Source organism: Balaenoptera acutorostrata, chromosome 7, assembly GCF_949987535.1.
Source record: "Balaenoptera acutorostrata chromosome 7, mBalAcu1.1, whole genome shotgun sequence".
NCBI classification, from domain to species: domain Eukaryota; kingdom Metazoa; phylum Chordata; class Mammalia; order Artiodactyla; family Balaenopteridae; genus Balaenoptera; species Balaenoptera acutorostrata.
Genome location: NC_080070.1, coordinates 78,562,393 through 78,569,439, shown reverse-complemented (window position 1 = coordinate 78,569,439; position 7,047 = coordinate 78,562,393).

Below are 7,047 nucleotides of genomic sequence, written 5' to 3'. Positions count from 1 at the left end.
CCGCCCAGGCCACGTCACGGCCGAGGCCGCCAATCCCGCGTGCCGAGGCGCCGCATTGGCTGCGGAGCTTTATTTCTAGAGGTACCAGTTTATTCCCCGCCGGGGGCCGTTCTCCTGCGCTCCTTGTTTCTCAGCCTCTTAGTAATTAGCGCCTGTGCGACCCACGTGGGCTGAGCAGATTTCGGAAGATAGCCTTGCAGTGGGCTGAAACTTTTTAAAAACAACCAGCCTGCTTTAACCACCCCAGTCTTTGCACCACTAGCACGGAAAGGGGGTCGTTGATAAATATGGTTTGGGGTTGTTTGTATGTTTGTCCTGTGATAGGGAACCTATGTCCTGGACAGTGACGGTCGGGAGGTAATACGTGCTTAGGTATGTCTTGGACTTGTCCACTCATCCTGCTGATGATGATGCTGATTAAGCATATATATGCAGCCACAGAGAACCAACCCGTCGTTATGTCCGCCTCTTCGGGTTTGAGAACATAGAGAACCGGAGGTGGACAGGCCCCATAGGCAACATAGCGTCACTGTACATTTGGGATCATTTATAAGTATTAGGAAACAAATGCAACCACGCTAGGTACCCTGGACACTACGACTCCTACACTGAAAAAAGCTGTGACTACATTTGTTGGCAAGGAGAGCCCGTGTTGCAACATTGTAGCCCTGTGACACTTAGAATCCAAGCAAAGATTCCACGTGGTCCCTCTAGAGTTTGGGACAAAGGATTAGGACAAGGGATGCACTAAAAGCCACAGAGCTACAGATGTGAAATTTGCAACACTGAGTAGAATTGGGCATGGTGCCTATCTGATCTACCAGTTATATATTTTATGAATGATCTTCTCTTTGTTCAGGACTTTTTGTTCTGAGAGGAATGCTACACAATCTTGCACCCAGTTCTATTAGAAGTTTGACCCAATAAATAATTTCAGGTCACTCACATGCTGCCACATTCATTCAACAAATACTTCTGAGAACCTGCTCTGTACCAGGCAACCACCAGACAGGGTAATACAGTAATGAAGAGACAGTCAAGGTCATATTGTTGAGGCTGGAGTGCAGATAGAGACACATGATTACAGTGTAGAGAAAGGAGGAGGTACAGTGGAGTGACTAATAGCACAAGCTTTGAGGTTGATCATATCTGCCCTCAAACACTGATGCCACCATCTACAAGCAGTGTGATCCTGGGAAAGTTATCTAACATCTAAACTCTCTTGAGCTCCTTCCTATGTAAAAAGTGAAGATAATAAAAAATGGAACCAGAATATCTAACTTCAACCGTTTTGCTTTTTTTAAATAATCTAATAGAGAATATTTCAGACACCTGGCAAGTAAGTATCCAAATGGTAGTTGTCATCAATGGTGATAAGTGCTGTGATCTGGACACTAGGGGCACCATGGAGATATATGGGAGGGCACCCACCAGATTCTGGTGGCAGGGAAAGCTTCCTGGAGGAGCCTTCTAAATCAAGACCCCCAAAGAAAAGCATTTGTTAGCCAAGGTGAGGAGGAGAGTCAAGAAGACAGGCCAGAGAGGCTATATATTCGTGTAGGGTGTATTTGAGGAGGAAGGTTGAGTCAGGAATAGTGACCCTTTTGCTCAAGAGCTGCTTATTCTCTTGTCTCATCAATTTCCTGTGCCTCTGTTCCATTGCTTTTCCTAAAAACCAGCTTCCTCATGACTACTACTCACCCCACACTATAACATACCAGTGGCTTTAGTTTGTTTTTGGTGCTAAGCTCGGGGAAAATGGATCTTACCACTCCAGGGCCCACCAGTGCTCAGTGGGCTCAGTCTCTATCTTTGAGTTCAGATTCTCATGAGAAATTTCAACTGGCTGAGTCCAGATGATGGACTGATTTCAAGTTGCATGAGTTCTTCCACCCCAAACAGCCAACAGGTGGGACCGAGTAGAACATATTTTCTAGGGACCACCCCCTTGAGGAGGGTAGGATAGAAGATTGCTTAAATAAGGAAGAGAGTACGTATGTATCAAGTCAATGATAGGATTATCCAGTGTCTTGCTGCTCACAGTGTGGTTCCTGGACCACAAGCATGGCCTCACCTGGTAACTTCTTAGAAATGCAGAGCCACCCCAGATCTACTAAATCACAATCTGCATTTTAATAAGATCCCCAGGGGATTCGTACACACATTGAAACGTGAAAAGCGCTTCTTTCATATGCCTCTATTTTTACAAATTGGGCCACAGGCCACATAGATGACCCTCCCAATAACCACCACTTCTTATTTCTTGATCTTCATTGTGCTTCAGCCACTCGTTCCAATGCAAATTCTGGACTTTGGCAACACCCGTGTTTGAAATAAGCCCAGATACACCATTTAGTAAGCCTTCGCCTCCAATTCTTTTAAATCTTTCACTCCTGATCAATATATGAGTCCTTTGGTCACTTTAGTGTCTCTGATCCTTTGGTCTCTTGACTTTTTCTCAGTGGATCTACTCTCCCACTTTCACTTTCTTCCAGCTTAGATTCTGTGTTCTATCACTGCAATTGATCTTTTGATATCTTCAGTTCCCTGGTCCCATTTATTTTACCACACCTGGGCAGAAAGTCCCCTGAGATATTAATCCTTCTGCTTTCTCAACACCTGTGGCCAGGTGTCTAGCACAGCTGGAGGGGAAAAAAATCATAAATGCCCCTAATTAGAGTAATTTTAGATTTAAGGCAGTCAACCTCAACTGTGCCCTTAGAACCATCTGGAAATCCTGTGTTGCCTGGACAACTCTCTTTTGTGTTGTCTACTCTCCCTGACCCTCAGCGGATGACTCAGCTGCCTACTTCACAGGGAAGAAACCAAAGCCATCCCACGAGAATTCCCTCAACTTCCCAGCAAACCTACACATTCACCTCTGTCCACCCTCTCCTACTCCTCCTTCCATCCAGTGAGAATGGAAGAGATGCCTGTCTTTCTCTCGTGTTTTACATCCCATTCCATTCCACAGTCATAGGGGTCTCCCTGTTATGATTATATTTTTTCTGTGAAAAGCATTTAAACATGCTCAGTTTCAATCATGTTAAAACAAACAAGCAAGAACCTCGCATGAAACCTGTGTCTCCCTCTGGCTACCACACTCCTTCTCCACACCCTCCTGGAACTCTTGGTTGCCTTGGTAGCCGTCTTACCCCTCCCCCTTCTCCCTTGACAGCAAAGCCTACCTCCCACTATAAAGGGAAAAAACGCCAGATGTTCACTTGTAGCTGGGGGAGGGGAATGTGAGTTTTAGGGCCAGTGAGTCATTAGGGCAAATCTGCTGGGGGCTTTTAGGAAGGTTTCCTCCCTGATAAAAGGAGAGAGGCACGTGAAGAGAGCTATCCCTCTAGACAGTGTCATATGATGATGTGGTATTTAGAGATGCTTCTACCGTCTGATGACCATGAAGGGCGGCCGAGAGTATCCCAGAGAAACCAACTAGAATCTTAACTGTGAACTGCCCACCTCTGGGCTTCTTATATGTGGGGTGTGTGTGTGTGTGCGTGTGTGTCTGTGTGTCGAATGGGAGTGTCTCTATTGTCTAAGTCATTTTTATTTGGGTATTCCCATGCTCACAGCTGAAAGCATATTGGCACATTTTTAAAGCCAAACTTTCTGTAGAAAGGTCCATAGAGATTGTATCCACTTCCTTCCCTCCCACCTTTGCCTCAATCACTGAAATCTGGTTTAGCAGCGTGCTTCCCCGGTGTTCTTTCATGAAGGTTCCCATGGGGACTTTATTGCTGAATCCACTGTACCCTTTTCAGGCCTCCTCCTATCTGGCCTCTCCGCAGCACTTTGCATTTTAAAATTCTGGAAACAGCCTTTACTATAGCTCTTCTGCTCTTCCTCTGCATGGCTCTTAAATATTAGCCCCCAGGGCTCTGTCCTTCGCCTTTTTCTCTTCTCACTACATGTTTTGCAAGGGCCAGTTCACATATATCCATGGCTTCAATTTATATCTCTATGCTAATGACACACAAACCTATACGAATGGACTTCGGCAATTTGTCAGGAGATAGATAATTTATGAAGAAAGCCACTTTTGAAGTTAAATAACTCATTCATTTCAGGTATGATTTAACCATGTTTCTCCTCTTTCATTGTCTCTACAGTAAAGCTCTCCTAAAGAGCAGTGCCTCTCAATTCCGACTGGACATTAAAATACTTAGGATTTTCAAATACCCTGATGCTTGGGGCCACACCCCAGGCCAATTATATCAGAATCTCTGGAGATGAGACTCAGCAGCAGTATTTTGTAAAGCTCTCCAGATGATTCTGGTGTGCAGCTAAGTAGAGAATCACGGTTTAAGAACAGAGTATCGGGCTCAGAATCTGGGCCTGGGTTTCACTGTGGATCCTTATTATATTATCTGACAAGTCAATAGTACACCCTGTAGAGTTGACAGACCTTGTCTGAATCCTGGCATGATTTTTTTTTTTATTAACCAATTCTATTTTTATTTCCTGGGAATTGTCAATGGACTTTGCCAGTGACATTTACATAATCGGTGAACTGGTTTGAGATGGATCTTCACTTGAGGGGTCACTGGCAGTCATAACATCAGGTCCAATGATTCTAAGTAAATAGAATAGATGCATGATTTTGAGCCAAGTTACTTAACCCTTCTGGGCCTCAGTTTGGACTTTCGTGAAATCAGCAAAACAATACTTGCCCTGTAGGGTTCTGTGAGAATTAAATAAAATATTTTAAACACCTGACACATAGTTAAAGCTCTGTAAATTATGCATATTACACATTTACTACAATGAACATAATGAAGATTGTAGCAAAATGGAAAAAATGAATATGACAATGTTAAAGGGAAAAACTAAATATAAAATAGAATCTTTATAGTATACAGTTGACCCTTGAACAACTGCACCAGTCAACTTATTTGTGGATATTTTTCAATAAACACATATTATACGATCTGTGGTTGGTTGAATCCTCAGATGTGGAACCAGGGATGCGGAGGGAAGGCCAACTGTAAATTTATACGCAGATTTTCCACTGCACAGCGGCGTGGCACCCCTAACCCTCGAATTGTTCAAGGATCAACTCTAATTGTGTAAAATATCTTTGCATGTGAACCAAGACTGGAAAGGAACATGGAAAACATAAAAACAGTTTTTTTAAATTCATCTTTCTCTGGTTTCCTGAATGGTCGTGAAGTTCCAGGCTTTTGGAGAAGACAGGAACACTGGAAATAATGCAGTAGTGCTTCTTTCTTGTTTCCCTTTCTTCCCTTAATATATGCTCTGTAGAAACAGGGGCATCATATGCTCCTTCATAGCCAAGGGCAACAGTTTTCAGAAACTGAAACTAGATAGAGGTCAGGAAAGGATGAGGCGAGAAGCAGCGTCCAAAGTCAGTCCAGGAAGTGAGAACTAGGAAAATATCAGAATCCAGTACCTGTCAGCAAGGTGGGTTACAGCAGGAATGAAGTAATTACCCCCAGGCCATCTTTATGGTATATAGAATGATTTCGAGAACCGGATGAAGGGTCACCCAGCAGCATTTTGAAGAGATGTGTTTCTCCCTGTTCCCAGGGCTTAGGGACCAGAGGAGGGCGAGGCAGGGAATCCGTGCCTGAGTCTGGTGGGACTGGATGTCCCTTTAAGGGCAGGGCGTGGGAGAAGCACGCATCTTCGAAACTCTGCTCTGAGTATGACCGTCACAGCCTCACTCAGCTGACTCCAGAAAAAAGGTAAGGGGGTAAAACAAATCAAGATGAATAAAGGCTGCAGTACCAAAGAAAAGCAACAAAAGAACAAGAAGGAGGGAGAAAATATCTTCCTACAACATGGGGGACCAGATGGAAATAACTTCTGGGGGCCTTTTCAGGTTAAACAGGAGACAACAGGCCCCTAGTGGAGTCACCTGTACTAAACTCTACGTAACAAACCAAGACTTGATACTTAACCTAATTGCAGTTTCAGCCCCCAGGAGTGTAGTCTTTAGCAAGTCCACCTGGAATAACCTGGTCAGCACTGGTGAGGTAATCCCCCCAGAGGCCCTCGGCTTCCCCTTAGGAAGACGACCTTGCCTGAAACAACGCATTCCTTGCTAATAATTTCCTTTTTCCTCCACCGTGAAAAACCTTTCCTCTTCTACAACCTGGTGACATTCCTTTCTGTTGCTACATGGGAGGATACCCGATTCATGAATCACTGAATAAAGCCAATTTGAGCCTTAAATTTACTCGGTTGAATTTTAACAAGGCACACATAGTTTGAACAGTCATGTGATAGGAAAATGGATTCACAAATATAAGGAATTTAGGCATTGCAGCAGATTGCACCTTTCAGTCTGAATGTGCTCCCAGGAGTGGGTAGGATCTGTGGGTTTATTGCTCACATTTTTTTGAATAGAAGAATGAGATTTCCACACACCCCCTGCAAATCAGGCAGGTGTCATGAAAGAACCAGCTCGGTGATCGGGAGTCACTTGCTTGGTCTGAGCTTAAAAAAGTCCGCTTGGGCACTAGATTCCTCACCTGTAAAAGGAAACATTATATTCTACCCTGACAGATCTAAAATGCTAACAAACTGTGAGAATAACTGGAGGATCTATTTTTAAAATATTTTTCTATTTTGAAATGCTTATAGATTTACAAAAAACTTCTAAGGGTAGCGCGGAGAGTTCTAGTACATACCCTTCCCCCCAGCTTTCCCAATGTTATCATCTTACACAACTACGGCATATTTATCAAACCTGAGAAATTAGCGTTGCTATAATACTATTAACTAAATCACACACTTTACTTGGAGTTTCCTATTTTTAAATAAGGCTGCTGTGTAGTACAGAACTGTGGCTTTGTCAGAGGCTCAGTTTTATATCCAATAAAAACTAAGGAAGGGACTTCCCTGGTGGCACAGTGGTTAGAAATCCGCCTGCCATTGCAGGGGACACGGGTTCGAGCCCTGGTCCAGGAAGATCCCACATGCCGCAGAGCAAGTAAGGCCGTGCGTCACAACTACTGAGCCTGCGCTCTAGAACCCGCGAGCCACAACTCCTGAAGCCCGCGTGCCTAGAACCCA